The sequence below is a fragment of the Schistocerca cancellata genome, chromosome 1 (assembly GCF_023864275.1).
Source record: "Schistocerca cancellata isolate TAMUIC-IGC-003103 chromosome 1, iqSchCanc2.1, whole genome shotgun sequence".
NCBI lineage: Eukaryota > Metazoa > Arthropoda > Insecta > Orthoptera > Acrididae > Schistocerca > Schistocerca cancellata.
The window spans coordinates 1,069,755,481-1,069,771,046 of NC_064626.1; the positions used below are offsets into that span (position 1 = coordinate 1,069,755,481).

At 39.5% G+C, this 15,566-nt stretch overlaps 1 non-coding gene across 1 annotated transcript; it reads right to left on the bottom strand.

Moving 5' to 3' along the window:
* Positions 1 to 45: 45 nt before the first annotated feature.
* On the bottom strand, positions 46 to 127 carry Trnal-aag (transfer RNA leucine (anticodon AAG)). Its single transcript has one exon. It is a non-coding gene; the product is annotated as a tRNA-Leu (tRNA).
* Between the last annotated feature and the right edge of the window lie 15,439 nt (positions 128 to 15,566).

Consider the following 15,566-nt stretch of genomic DNA (forward strand, 5'->3'; position numbering starts at 1 on the left):
ACCTTAATTACGCATAATTTAAACAAAGTAGGTAGAAAAAACAATTGGCAGCGGTGGGATTCGAACCCACGCCTCCGAAGAGACTGGTGCCTTAAACCAGCGCCTTAGACCGCTCGGCCACGCTACCACACAATTGGCAATGGCAGACTAAGAGAATTGTAGGTAAAGCACACCCGTGGCTCTTTTGTCGTATACGTATATATCATGTGAATTTTGCTCATATTAGACACAAAACATTTAAAGAAAATCATTTCCTGTTCGTTTACGTTGTTAAAAGTTATGTCAATACACAACTGCTATCATTAGTAGGGTGTGACCCTACTCCACAGTGACATGTCGGTGAACATTGCCAGAATTTTCGCAGTCGGGATGGGCAGGTTTGAAATCTCCGTTCAGATTTAAGTTTCCTTTGTGTCCCTAAATCGCCGTGATATATCTTTTGAAGAAGACACATCTGTTTTGCTTCAAATATGCTTGTCCGATCCAGGCATGTGCTCCGTTCTAATGATATTGTACTCGACGGGATGCTGAGTTCAAATATTCCTAATAGCAGCTGTATTGGGCCAAAGCACTGTCTGATAGCCTTGATGTGTATGCCGGTAACCTTCCGTTACATCCCTCGAACTTAAGTAAAATGCAACAGTTACGACCCCCGTAAACAATCAAACAATTTTTCAAACTTAACTTTGTCGAACTGTTTGGCAGTGTGTGCTTTTGCGTGAGATCTTCGTCAAACATAGATCGTTTCTGAGAGAAATTTTAATTGACGGCAGATCCGACAAAGCGGCGGACATTGTGTTGATGTTTCGCCGCGCATGTTCAGAGTGTGTTTTTATTATAATTTGTGTGACTGTAACGTGTGTTTCCACAGCTGTGAAAAATACGATCATAGATAAAAACAACAAAGCACTAACAATTACCAGTTTGGTAGAGGTGTTGCGCCTTTCTAATCATTTAATACCCATGTACATGGGAGTGAAAATCTTCAACAGAGTAAAGGGTAGAGATGTAAATATGGAGACAGGTTCACTAAAGCGCAAACTACTTTAGTAAGCAATATACTCGGTTCATGTGCAGATGTCTTCTGCACATTGTCTTCAACAAAGTGATGTTACTCTACGTACCGAACGTGTATCTGATATTTTCACCCGTCCATGTCCCAGGATCCCGCATAAGTTCAAAATAACGCCTGGAAAATTTAGACATTAAGTACTGGTATAACGTGAGAAAAACAGTTTATTAAAATTCTTGTGCTCAACACAAACCTGTGCTGGTAAAAATCTGTGTTAAAAAATTATGTAACTACGTGTATCATAATCCAAAAATTGACGTGTCTCCTGTACAACATGATCAGATGATTTGTAAAATGTGTGTTATGAGACAAATAAAATACAAATAAAAATACAGGAAGACATTGAAAGAATTCAATGTTCTATGCACAACATACAAGCGAGAGTACAATACAATTTTTTAAAAAATCGGAATATTCCAATGTCATATTATTTAATGACCTTTCATTAGATGACCGAATCTTAGTAATTCTAATAACTTTTCTATTCAGAGAGTAGAATAGTTTCTGAGAGTAATATTTCCTTTAGCAGAATATCATGGATGTATTTAGCTATCAACTTCAACCATTCCCTGGACCAGAGTCTTGTTTTCTTTTCCTTCTTTATACAGTGTTAAAGTTAATGCAAGAAATGCTGCTGCACTCGTAGTCATTCCCACTAGGATCCTAAATACTTCGCGACACCGACGCACAGCGTGCTTCAACAGTGACGTTAAATTTGACAAACTTAGCTAGTCAGTCTGCGCGCTTATTTGACAAATCCGTGGACAGGAAACAGCTAATTTGACAATAGCGGCCTCCAACCCTTAAAGCATAAGCGTACGGTAAAACAAACCCCCAATAGTAATAATACGTTGGTAGCATTGTTATATTTATTCTTCGACGACCTTCCACATACCTTTCAACCTTTCTTTGTAACAATGTGAAAGTTCCCCTGTCACACACTTTTCTTTAAAGGTGTATCTTCTACTGCCTGGATAAGAAACACCCAAGCATATGCTCCACTGAACTTTCTGCGGATACTGCAAATCCGAACATGATAAAGATAAGGCATTAATCCTATGTAAAATATGAAGCGAACGAAAATGAGATAAATAGTCAGAGCGAAAATGACCGCATTTCAGACAGTGATCATGATGAGATACTGAGCAAGAGGTACACAGTGCTAATTCAGACGGCGTGGCTGCAATATCTCAACCCTGTGGAAAAAATCTGCACCACCTCCACTTGCTATCACAAATCTGCTGTGAGTGCCATCCATCACTGGAGTGGAAGAGCCAAGGCAGAACAAGATAGATTGTTTTCTGGGAGATGGGAGGCGTGTCTCTCCACAAACGACCGGTAAACCAAAACTACCTGAAAGATTTGGTGCAGGTTAATACGCAATGAACGTTAACTTTCAGTTTACAGAAAAGTATCGGCAATGGTTGTGACCAGATATAAAAAACAAACGTTCCAAAACATACTGCCTCTGCAAGATTTTATTTTTGTCATAAATGATAGATCACCTGTTAATAAACATAAAAAGTATGCAACACAGTATCACATGTTATTGCATGTTTGTTTCCACTAGAGTGAAATATTTAGATATGAAGAACATCTACGGCTATAGGCATTGTAAGAAATTTTCTCCTCGCTGCTGCTGAGCCAGCCACTATACGTTGCTTCTTTTTCTCACTGCGTAATATGTTTCGAAGTTTTTTTGACGTGAAAACGTCTATTTGCTCGTCGGTCGAACTTTCTTGTGTGAAATGTCACCATCAGACTTGATCGCTAATAACTACGACACTAATAATGCGTAAACAATGACTGATTTCACAATCAATAGATCACATCTGTTTTTGTCGCGCAGTAATTCTGTTGCCTGTGATGCCATCGAACTAAAGTGCACACATGCATGTGACGTTATGAATTAGCTTTGTGAGAAGTTATAAATTAGCGTCCATGGAAACACGTTAAACTAGGACGTTGCTTCGGGTGTCATTGTGAAGAGCTTGAGAAGCACTAGTAAGACCCAATTTACAACAAAATTACTCGCCGGGATATATATGAAATAGGTGTTAAACTGAAAATCACAAATTAATTACAGATGTCTCATAAGACTCGTAAATGTGCTCGGAATCACTAAAGACGCAAGTCAGTAGAAAGTTCGCGTCGAAAGGAATCCAAAAAGCTTAAAAAGTCCATTGCAGAGCGAATGCGAGGCTTAGGCAGTGTCGAAAGGAAATTTAAATAAATGGCGCAAAGCCATTATGTAGTTGGCCCATCGAAATACAACGACCAGTGAGTCCAAACTTGTGATTTCTCTATTTTGTTACCATTATAATGATCTATGCAACCATTGTATCAAGGAGGTTGATAATTAAATTACATATTAACGCGAAACACATTATTTTATCCCGACACTTTCGAGAAAAATCTACAGCGCGGACCCGAATGGCACATACAGAATTTTGTTTTGTATCTTTTTGCTGACACTTAACTCACATCTGCACAAGCACAACACCCCACTACTTAGCACATGGGTGTCATCTTGTGATAATCCCCAACTGCCCATCGCCGGCTTGCCAACACTTTATTCTGGCCATTGTATTGTTGGCCCTCTGTCCCTTTGTTGAAAAAAAGTGTTACTATTTGTGGTCATACATTCATAAATGCATCCTATTATCTGAAAACTAAAATGACGGGTGATGGTAAGCCTAGTACGTTCCTGATTTATTCCAAATGCGTTATGGCCGAAAGATGAGATAAACAGTTCACAAGATGCACAGGTTAATTACCGTCTTTTGCAACTTTTAAGTCTTGTTACTAAGACGAGTTGAAAAAGACGTTAATTAACCTATATAACTTGTACATCTGCAACTGCGGAAAAAAGAGGCCGAAAAACAAAGAAGTTTGTTTTTCACAGCCATTACGCAAGGACAATTATGTAATGTTGCGGTAGTCATTGTTCCGTTTCGTTGGGCGTTGACTGAACTGATCAGTATTACTACTACTTCAGCGCTATAGTGATATTCGAATACACGAAACACTCAAACGCTGCAAGAAGCACGGACGAGGCCGCCCGCACGTAATATGAACGAGGCACTGTCTGTTTTGGGGTATGGATTAGTACTACGAGGAAACAGCAAACAAGACGCTTTTCTTGTGATTCGGAAGAATGCAATCACTTTCATGGGAAGGGCACTACACATTGCTAGCAATTGTTAATTAAATATAAATTCTTTACAGTAATTAAGAGAGATTTTTGGCAGTGTTAAGTACGTGATTGCTTAACAACCTAACGTCGCTTAGCACGGATATAATACACCAACTTGTACAAAACAGATTAGCAAAAACTAACAAACTCCATGTTTATAATTATGGTAGACAAAGTGTGTGACAAATTTTCTAAACACACCCAATGTATCCCAGTCAACTTGTTTGAAATAATGCTGCACAGTTCTTGTTAACAAATCCATTTTATTCATTAGAGGAATTCCTTCATACGCCCAATACGAGCATAAATTTGCAAAAAAAGTATTTATGTAAAATTTCATAATGATGGGGGTCATCAAAGTACAACCTTGCCGTAATCACTTTGAGACTATAAATTCTGAAGAAATTTCGTACCCTTAATATGCTAGTGCATCCAGTGTAAAATTGTTTTGTAGCTGTCATGTAGGTATTTGACACCATTGTTCCTTATATTGCTCTAAAACATATATGGTATACATAAAGAAATGGAGCAAGGGTGCATAAAATGGACAGAGCATAAGAGAATGGGGGAAGTGAGATAGTCAGACACAGAAACACACGGCTTCAGTGAAAACTTCGAAGAGGCTGTAAGCCTGTTCCACAAAATGAAGAAGCAGTTTAGCTCAAAGTGAAGAAGCAGTTTAGAATTGCTTTTGAAAAGCCACCAAGACTGCACATTTTATTCCTCTCGCCACTCTATATTCAACAAGATTACGTAAAGCAAAATATTCTTCCTATGCATGAACGTCAACGTCTAAATCCAATGGTGTCCTTATTTTTGTGTTTCCTTCTCTTTACCGCCTTCTTAAATCGTGTCAATCCAGCAAGAGCACCAATTTCTACAGCCCAATAAGGCAATTAATCTATATATTTAAAAAAACGACTTCAACAAGAAGCTAAATTATTCTCCATTTTTGGGGTCCGAGCCGCTGAATCTGTTCGCCTACTCCGGGAAGTAAAAGTCCCATGTCCGGATTACAAGGAAGTAACAGTGCAGGAAGGCAACAACATTGACGACGAATAAAGTTAACCGTCTAAGCATCGGAGCGAGTACTATTAGAAGAAGTTGAATGCTAGTGAAGTGAAATGGAAAAGAAGAGATTTGTAGTTATTTGATTAATATTTCGAATCAATAGCATCGGCGAATGGTGCAACGGGAATTAGGTTGCTATTCTGTGAGAGTGGGTAACAAGGCTGAGTTGATAAAAGCAGCACGGTGACCGAATTGTTCCTTTTATTCATTCCGGAAGTGAGCGTGTAAACGGTCTGATCGCAGCAACTGAGAAACGTCTTTGTACATACGTAACCGTAAACAAAATCATTCGGTGTGAAACAAGATGTAAAACAGAAAGAATATCGGATTTGCTGAGTACTGTGTAAAGCAAATCTTAATGGAAAGAGCGAACATAATATTCGCCAAATCTACTCATAGCAAATAGCTAATAATATAATCGTCAAAAGACGAAAGAAACTTGTAAACTAAAATGAAAATGAAAAAAAAGGTGCTGGTCTCGCCTTATTGGCCGGGCTGCTACCCAGCTCCCACTCACCAGCGCTGTCCCACTACTGCTCACCACGGGGACTTTTGGCTGCTGGGTTTCCCCCCTGGCCCGGTACGCCCCTCCATAGCCAACCTGGTGACTCTAGACTCCTCAAGAGTTACCATATTGATGGCAGGCTTAGTGCGGACGCCGGATCGACATGGGAAACTGAGCACCAGGACTCCCGGCCTCAGACCATTCACAACACCAGGCTTCCAAGTAGCTGGATTACAGGAGCACGCCGCCGCTCCCAGCCGATAGAATGGCATACTGTGTATGTACTTTACGTACGTGACCGATTTAATTCAATTTATTCACTCATTTCATTGGCATACTAAGACAGTAAATACAATTTAAGATTCATAATGACTTGTTTTACATTGAAAATATGCAAAGAATAAGAGTCGGCCGGATTACGGCGTGTCTTATTTCTTGTTAACGCGGCCGCTAACAGATGGCTCTGCAGCTCCAGCGCTACCCGCCACGGAACTCTTTATTGCGCAAACTCCCAGTATGTCGTACACAACGGCGTGTGCGTGTCGATATTTGGGAATAAGAGTAATAACAACGCAACTTCTTATTTATGTACAACCTGAAAGCCGACAGGCACTACACGATTGAAGAAAATTACAAATCGTTCCCTTCCTTTTATGACTTCCCACAATACAGTGAAATTAAGGAACGTGAAAAATATTCGGCGAACAGGTTGGAAAATTAAACACAATGCAATGAAACGCACATTCCGAGCGGGTGACAACAATTAATCAACCACCAGTAAGGGCCCGATTATTTAAACAATCGATCTCCCATGTATAAAACAGCTTGAAACGTTGTTAACGTTTTAAATATTTGACGTTAACCCTCGGGCAGGCGCGCGTTGTAAAATTTACAACACGATCATTTGTCAGTAACTTTCCTTAAACAAACTATTATATTTATTGAAGAAAGCAGTTCATATTCATTATCTTCAACATTTATAACAAAAGGTTTTGCTCTTTTAGTTCTTTAAATAAAAATGTAACCAGTTTTTCTGACGTATGTTCACTTCCATAAGATTTTTCACAGGCAATTAGTTTGTAAATTAATTCCGGCAATGTCCAGAAAAATGAAAAAGTAGCCAATGGTCATCTCCTAGTAACTCTAGAAATGAAGTATCAGGCACACATTTTAGCTACAACTCAACTCCACCTTTTGTCATATTGTACTCAATTACGATTTCAGGTTTGTGTGTTTCTTCGTCCACTGTCGCCATATCATGCACAGCAGGCAAAAGCATGACAGCACGATTTTTACAAGGAACATATGAAACTAAGGTCTTATCCTACTGAAATCCAAACATTGCACTTCCAATTTCTTTTGTTTTGCACTTCCAATTTCTGTTGTTTTGAAACTTCCTGGCAGATTAAAACTGTGTGCCGCATCGAGACTCGAACTCGGGACTTTTGCCTTTCGCGGGCAAGTGCTCTACCAACTGAGCTACCCAAGCACGACTCAAGCCCCGTCCTCTCAGCTTCACTTCTGCCAGTACCTCGCCTCCTACCTTCCAAACTTCTTTTGTTTTGTTTGGGAGAAATTCTGGAAGAATTTCATGTGTTCTTCAGCATTGCACTAATGCAAGTGATAGTCTTCTTCAGCAAATATTCAGAAAGGAGGTAGCTTGTGCACCAGTTGTGAGTTATAAGGTTACTGTTAAGAGTTTTCTTTAGGCACCACATATCTTTTCACTATGTCCTCAGGAGCTTTAGATACCCGATATTGTCCTTCGATTGCATGCCACAATAAACCTTCAGTTTACTGCAATAAAATGTTTTTGCGTCACACAGAGCAAACCTTTTGTCCCATATTTAGTCAGTTGGCTACGTATGTACTGAATCCACCTCCATAGGCGTGAAGCATTTCGTCTATCGTGAATTCACCAGGTTGTAAGAACATTGACAATTAGCAGCAAAAAGATCCAATATTGTATGAACAGCAATCAACTTATCAGTTCTTCTCCTGTCATTCCTCGTTCCAATATCAACAAATCGCATTCAGCTCAGGAAAAATAGATACCTATTGTTAACTTATTGTAGTCCTAAGCAGTAACATTCTTGTTCTGTCTGCTGCCTAGAGTTCCGGTACATTAGAGTGATGGTATTTTCTTCTTCTGCTTCTTCTTCTTCTTCTTAAAAAAAATCCCGAACACACCCACTATTTCGTCTCTTTATTATCTCTTTAACGCGAGAATTGATGTGTGTCTTGCTGTTTATTTATATAGATATTGTATAGTTTACAATTTCATAAGTAAAGTCAAGGTCAATTCCTTTCAAAACAGCACTAATTTCAACAGTTATACCCATCACCTTTCTTTTCGGATCTAGTGGAATTTGCACAATGTTTTTTCTGTTGGTTTTTGACGTTTTAGCACTCTCGCTTTTACACCAATGTGAAACTTTGTCTTTTCAATAAAGAACCCTCGTACATCTGCTGTCTCTTCGGGGACATCACCATCCTCACCTTCAAGTTCAGATTCACTGCCATGGTCCTTTTTAGTGTTATCATTCAAATCTACTTTACTTTCCTCCGAGTCTGAAAAGTCTGGATAGACTTTATCACCACCTTCTGCACGCAGTTTGCGAATTTCTTCGTCTGATACAGCCTTTGAATTAGATCAAAACATCAAAGAAATGAAATGAATGAATACATTCTGATATCAGTGTAACCAAAGTAACATTCAATGTGCATCTGTAAAAACTAGAAAAAAAAACAACGACCAAGTATGGTTAACTTTTTAGTACTTTCCTCTTGACATTGACAGCTGGAACAAAGTTTGCAACTGACACCAGCAAGTGCGCGTTATACTTTTTACAACATTCGACACGTTGTTGCTTACAATTCAGAAAACAAACTGAGAAAGCTAACCAAATGAGCTGAAGACACTAACTTTGTCGAGAAAACATCAACAATGAAATACACGGCAGCAATGGCGCCATAGCTCAAGATTAAAACAGTGATTAGGCACAAAAACTGCTGCTGTTGTACATTTTACTACAGCGCGCCCGCAAGAGGGTTAAGCGTGTACAGTAGCGAAAAAATTTTAGGAAAGGTTTGAAATTATGCTAAGAGTTTGTTCAAAGTCGCTATGAAACACTGGATGATTTTTTTGTCTACGTAATGTACGCTCCATAGTAACTATCTAGCGGGTGCGCCTGAGTATAAGGCGCGCCATCCACAAATACCATTGTCTTGTACCGTTCCAGTGTTAACGCCCCATGAAAATATTTAACATTGTTTCAAACCGTAATACCTATCTTCCTGTGTCAGGCCGCTATTACATGATACATCTGTCGTATACAAGTATGGAACTGACAACTTTTTCGTTAGCCTTATTACACGATACACCTAACGTCCAAGTCTGCATCACCGTCCCAGGGAACAACAGCCTTGTTTATATCGTTGTGTGTGAAAGTTGATATTCTGTAAAGCTGCATTTACTCACAATGAAACTTCTGAGAGGTCTAGGTTCGTATTCATTAAGCAGTTATTGTTATCTTGTGCAGGCAGAATGAAACTGCGTATACAGAATTGTGGACTGACGCGTTCTTCATCGTAGCGCTACACTCGCCTCAAGGATACATCGTACCCGAAAACAAATAAATAAATTATTGTATTATTTTCAACATGGAGGACGCATCTGTCTGTGCAGCATTTGCCGCGACAGCGTCCGCCTTTGTCGTTAGGAGTAGGGCAAACAGACGACGTAAGGCCATGAGTACGAATTGGGTTCGATTTTGCCTGGGAAGTAAGGGTGAAGGTAGGGACATATACTCAATGAAGTTGTCTGGGCCGAAAACTTTACAGGAAATGTCTACTTCGATCATCTGCTTAATTTTACCTTTGAATTTAGTTTTGAGGCTTTCAAAGCTTAAAAGTCTATACCCTGCTTTGACTGACGTACCAATAGTTAGTTTCATTTGCATGATAAATCGCATTGATGTGGAACCAGTCATTTCATATTAACAGCAGTTTTTGACAAATGTGCCCCAAGCTGATCATTATTTTTTTTTTTATTTATGAACTTCGTCAGAATGGATGTGCCTTCTTTTGACAGGCTGCTGTCAATCGTACATGAAGGGACTAGCGCAACTGACACAGTAATGAGGGAACCCACTTCACGATAGTGCGACTGCTAAGATACAAAACTGCTTTTACAGTACCGGTATTCACTTGTCGCGGTCGTTAACACTGCTCTAACTCTTGTGGCGATTTTCTCAACACTATCCTTCCTGGCATACTGAAATAATACGAAAGATACAATTACAACAAACATAAGCGGTGTTTTCACCAATTACGGTGATCCGAAAAATATACCACATCTGTAGGGTACCTTATTATGGTACAGCGTATCTAGAAGATCATATAGACACCTGTCCTAGCTATGCCTCAAAAAACACTTTCTTTACTTCATTCCATTTCTACATAAGAACTGTCATTAGATAAACAGCTTTCCTCAATGGCAATATAACACTGAGAATTTTCATTTGTTTCATTACTGTAGTGTTAAAAAGTGACTCACTGAAAAGCGTGCAGAATATCTCACGCAAGAGTCCTCAAGAACTCACATATTTCTCATCTGCTAACAAACAGAAAGCTCGCTAGAAATTGTGTGTTCTGCGTATGCACGCCAGAGCCTCTCTTACTGCTCATGCGCGGATCCACGGCGGAATAGAACGGTTCATGTTTCTCCACAGTAGAGATGGACAAACTGAAACAGTTTGTGTTTTATAATAGTACTGGAGGCGGGAACAAACTGCAGAAACAACGGATACGCTACTGGGATTCCCAAATTTCGTTAGTATGGATAATATATACCCGGCCTGCTAATATTCATGCACACATTGTGGAGAATAGGCACATTGACTATAGACTCATGAATAAAGCCACATAAATCGAAAAAATAACGAAATATAAGAGAAAAAATTTTTGTCCCTCAAGGTGTTTCAAATCATTACTATAAATCCACCATGCTTCCCAGCCCTTCCCGTTCACCATTACATCATCAATGATCCGTCAATCACATTGCTTGAAAGTACATCCAATTTACGTATATGTCTAAAAACTGCCACTCTACGCCTTTTCTAATTCAAAATGTTGTAGGTTTACTTGAGTTTTTTTAATGTGATTACTGTACATGAACAGAGAAGCATATTTTATAGGAGATGTGTAATTTAACTGAATGTTTTTCACACTTTTATTATTTTGAATGCGAATAGTGTGCTTTATTTTATTGTTTGTTAGTGTTTATAAAGCATATATTACGCCATTTCGGAATAGAGCAGTCAATTAGAAACGAAACTTTATTTTCGGAAATCTTAAGCATCATGCTGTTGTGTGTCAAAAAGATTTCGACACTCTTGAAAGAGTTTGATGAAGTAGTATGTTAAACGTATTTCCGTATCTGTGCCGTGCCCGAATCTCGTCCGAGACAAAGTGAAATGAAGCATCACGGTTTCGATACAGTTAGTCCGTCCAAGCACAAGTGGGCTGAAACAGCGTTATTTTGAAACAACGATACAGCTTCTGTGGCTGGCTCGAGATCGAATCTGGTCCCGTTATACGACACAGTGCGGAATGAAACACCACTGTTTCGAAACAGTGAAACATAGCAGTTTCGAAACAGTGAAACAGTTCCACGTATCGATACACTGTATCGAAACATAGAAACAGTGGCCAAGTCTACTCCACAGTAGACAAACCGACTGCTAAAATCCCTGCCGCTACGTGACAGGCCGTCTACACATGACATATACGTGTGTCGCGTAATACCGGCTTTAAAACTTCTATACCTCTTAATGAGTAGATTATGACTGCATTTTGAATTTTTAAAATTCGATCAATAACTGTATGAAATATTGAAAATCACATTTTTGTTGATTCTGGAAGCCGGTAGCTTGCAACTGAAACTGGGCAACGGGAATCGGGTTAGATGGTGTCTTATTCACATTATAAAGGCTACGGTATTAAAGTTTTCCTCTATTCATTGTGTTTGGACCCAAGGCTTTTAATAAAACTGTAATGTGTTTTGAGCCATGGGAGTCCATACATATCATTTTCTTTTAAATTCAAAATGCAAATATTCTTCAGTGTTCAAAGCGTTAACTTGCGACAGAAAATCCAATGTAATGTGTAAATAGTGTTTTTTACAATGTACATTACCTGTACATGAAGTCTGCACAACTGTTAACGGAAGTAACGCAAGTTTTTTTGGCAGATGTTTTGTTTTAGCGCGTTTGTTTCAACAGACTTAATAGATCCAGTGGCAACTGTAAAAATAATGGTAAAAGTATGTTAAGCACATGAAGATGGGGCTGTTACGCTCGACGTTCATCGTGCTTTAAAGAGCACATATTTGTTTTCAACATGGAGATAAAAAAAGTGAGTTGTTGTTGTGGGTTGGCAGGAGAGCCAACACCGGGTTATTAGAGGAAGCCGAAAGGCACGCGTTTAGCTCACGCAGGCTGGCGTGAGGTCTGGAACAGTTCAAGGAAATTAGAATTTAGAAAAACGGACGTAGCTGGTGGAATACTTAACTTTAATCCATTAATGATGAACGTCGCTCTTGACGGTACATTATTCATAATATCAATAGTAGCTGAACATGGCGCCTTGTTAGGTCGTAGCAAATGACGTAGCTGAAGGCTATGCTAACTATCGTCTCGGCAAGTGAGAGCGTATTTTGTCAGTGAACCATCGCTAGCAAAGTCGGTTGTACAACTGGGGCGAGTGCTGGGAAGTCTCTCTAGACCTGCCGTGTGGCGGCGCTCGGTCTGCAATCACTGATAGTGGCGACACGCGGGTCCGACGTATACTAACGGACCGCGGCCGATTTAAAGGCTACCACCCAGCAAGTGTGGTGTCTGGCGGTGATACCACAGTTGTCATTACATCACAAACATGAAGCCGGCGTCCGCCATCTTACATAGCCCAAAACATTAGGTTCACCGCACTTATACCTCAATGGCTCGCCCCGGTAATACTTCTCCATGAAGTCACTCTGACGTGCCGGTGACCGGTTTCGACCGCGGGGGATATCTATCGACTTTGGTAGGCGTATCCAAACTAGAAGCTGGTTCTTTGTTTGCTTGGAGACGTAGTGTTTCATCAAAAATGCTAGCTTGCTTCGTTTACGGGTGTACTAATCGACCCGATCGTAATCTGAAGTTAAAGGGAATGGTATTTTCTTTCATATACACACATTATGGTTGCGCTGTTTTCTTTTATTCTTCCGTGTGTTTTGCATTGTCTTCCAAACAGCTCATGCTCCGAAATCCGAGCCATACTGTGTCAACGGCCGCGTCCTCGTACAACACACGGCTACATGACCAAGCTGACTCGGTGCAGCATCCCATGCCTAAATTACTCCCGCCGATAACTATTCGTTGTTCACATTTCCTTCATCTTCTTAAAAAGAAAAATACTAGATAGAAGACCCGGAGACAGCGGTCACATTTGTGTTAGGTTTGTAGTTATAATTATATGAATGTGTGTGTGTGTGTGTGTGTGTGTGTGTGCGCGCGCGCGCGCGCGCGCGCGCGCGTTTAGTTATTCTCTCATGAGTCATGAAGTTCGTTGTAAATAACCCACTGCACTTCAACCGGAACAATTACGTACATAATTATAATACCCGATAAGAATAACATTCATTACGTCACATTGAAGTTGTATGTAGCACGAACAGAGGGCCACAATGCTGCAACCGAAACTTTTGATCACTTACCCAGTGATGTAAAATGCCTCACAGACAACAAAGTAAAATTTGAAACTGAACTAAAGTGACAACCCCTCCTACTTCGCAGAAGGCTACCTGTTATTGTAATGTGTACGTAGTTATGGGCAGGAATACTGCGTAACATCTGCCTCAAAAATAAATAAATAAATAAATAAATAAATAAATGATCAGCTTGGGGCACATTTGTCAAAAATTGCTGTTAATATGAAATGACTGGTTCCACATCAATGCGATTTATCATGCAAATGAAACTAACTAACTATTGGTATATCAGTCAAAGCAGGGTATAGACTTTTAAGCTTTGAAAGCCTCAAAATTAAATTCAAAGGTAAAATGAAGCAGATGATCGAAGTAGACATTTCAATTGTGATATGTATGATTATTCTTGAAAAACTGACAAGAGTTACTGGCGAGAAATATTCCGGGAAATGAAACAAATACGCTACTATTTGAAAGGTAGGTCAATATGTTACGCAGCCGGCCGGAGTGGCCGAGCGGTCCTAGGCGCTACAGTCTGGAACCGCGCGACCGCTACGGTCGCAGGTTCGAATCCTGCCTCAGGCATGGATGTGTGTGATGTCCTTACGTTAGTTAGGTTTAAGTATTTCTAAGTTCTAGGGGACTGATGACCTCAGATGTTAAGTCCCATAGTGCTCAGAGCCAATACGTTACTCAGGTTAGACTATCATTACTAAAAAAATGATGTACATACATTTTAAAGCAAAATATCCATTTTATGGTGTCTTAAGCGTTGGAGACCATTCCCTTAATCTAATTTAAAGTGTTCCACAATGCTGGAACATGTTTTTAAAAATTTTATCTTTTTTTTAGCCTGTAAATTACTGTTATTGGTCACACACACAATGACGCATCATAGGAAAGAAAGTGAGAAGACATGTATGCTACAGTGAAACTAATGCACTGACAATCTAATAAAACAAGACTCTATTCTGTACGGAGGTATATCTCTAAGCAGTTCTGTTTCTTTGACAGCTCAATAATTGTTCACTTTATTGACACGTACACGATACGATACGATGCCTTCCTTCTTCCCTCATAAAAATGAGAAATATAAATTTAAAAGGTTTGTGTCAGTACTATCAAGATGCCTTCCTTCTTCCTTCATAAAAATGATAAATATAAATTTAAAAGGCTTGTGTGAGTACTATCAAGAACAGCCTTTACTGCATACAACATATCATTCAAAAGAACTACAATGCCGCACTAGATGTACCCATATTGTTAACATGAAAACATTATTGCAATTACCGGTACTGTTGAACTTACATTCGCCAAGATGTTTAGTATTTTTACCTTCTCTTCGCTGGTGTACATTATACCCACACAAACTGTCAACAAAAGACGTCTGATTGATTGATCGGTTGTTTCCATTTGTTTACTGTCAGCTCCAGCTAATGGGCAAGTTAAATTACCCCGGGTATGTGCACTCATTGCTAGTGTAGGAGAGTCAAAGTCAGCGATGGTATTACGTTTCTAATGATATCATGTTTACGTGAATGTTGCACTGTGATAAGTTTTTGGAGAAATCGTGAGGAGGGGAAGTGGATTACCGAATTTTTAAGTATAGGTGCTATCTAAGAAAATTGGTCATGTGCGAGAGGGGTTCGTCGCAGTGAGGATTCCGTACAAACTGAAATCATATATACAGACAGTTCATGCACTGCAGCAATTGAGGATGCAATCAATTTTTTTCAGTTATCAACGTATATACTTGCAACATATCGGTCCCAGGGACTCCAAGACTTTCGAGAACGATTTAATTTCAAGTCTGACGTCGGATAACAAATGACAAAAGAAATATTTTTTCCTGTGAATAATTATAAATTAACAATTTTCTGATTTTTCCTTTATTTATATAGTGGAACCTTTGTTCTTGCCAAATTTCGTGATTCTACGTAAACGTTTTGGCGAGAGAGTTTGCGAGTATCAA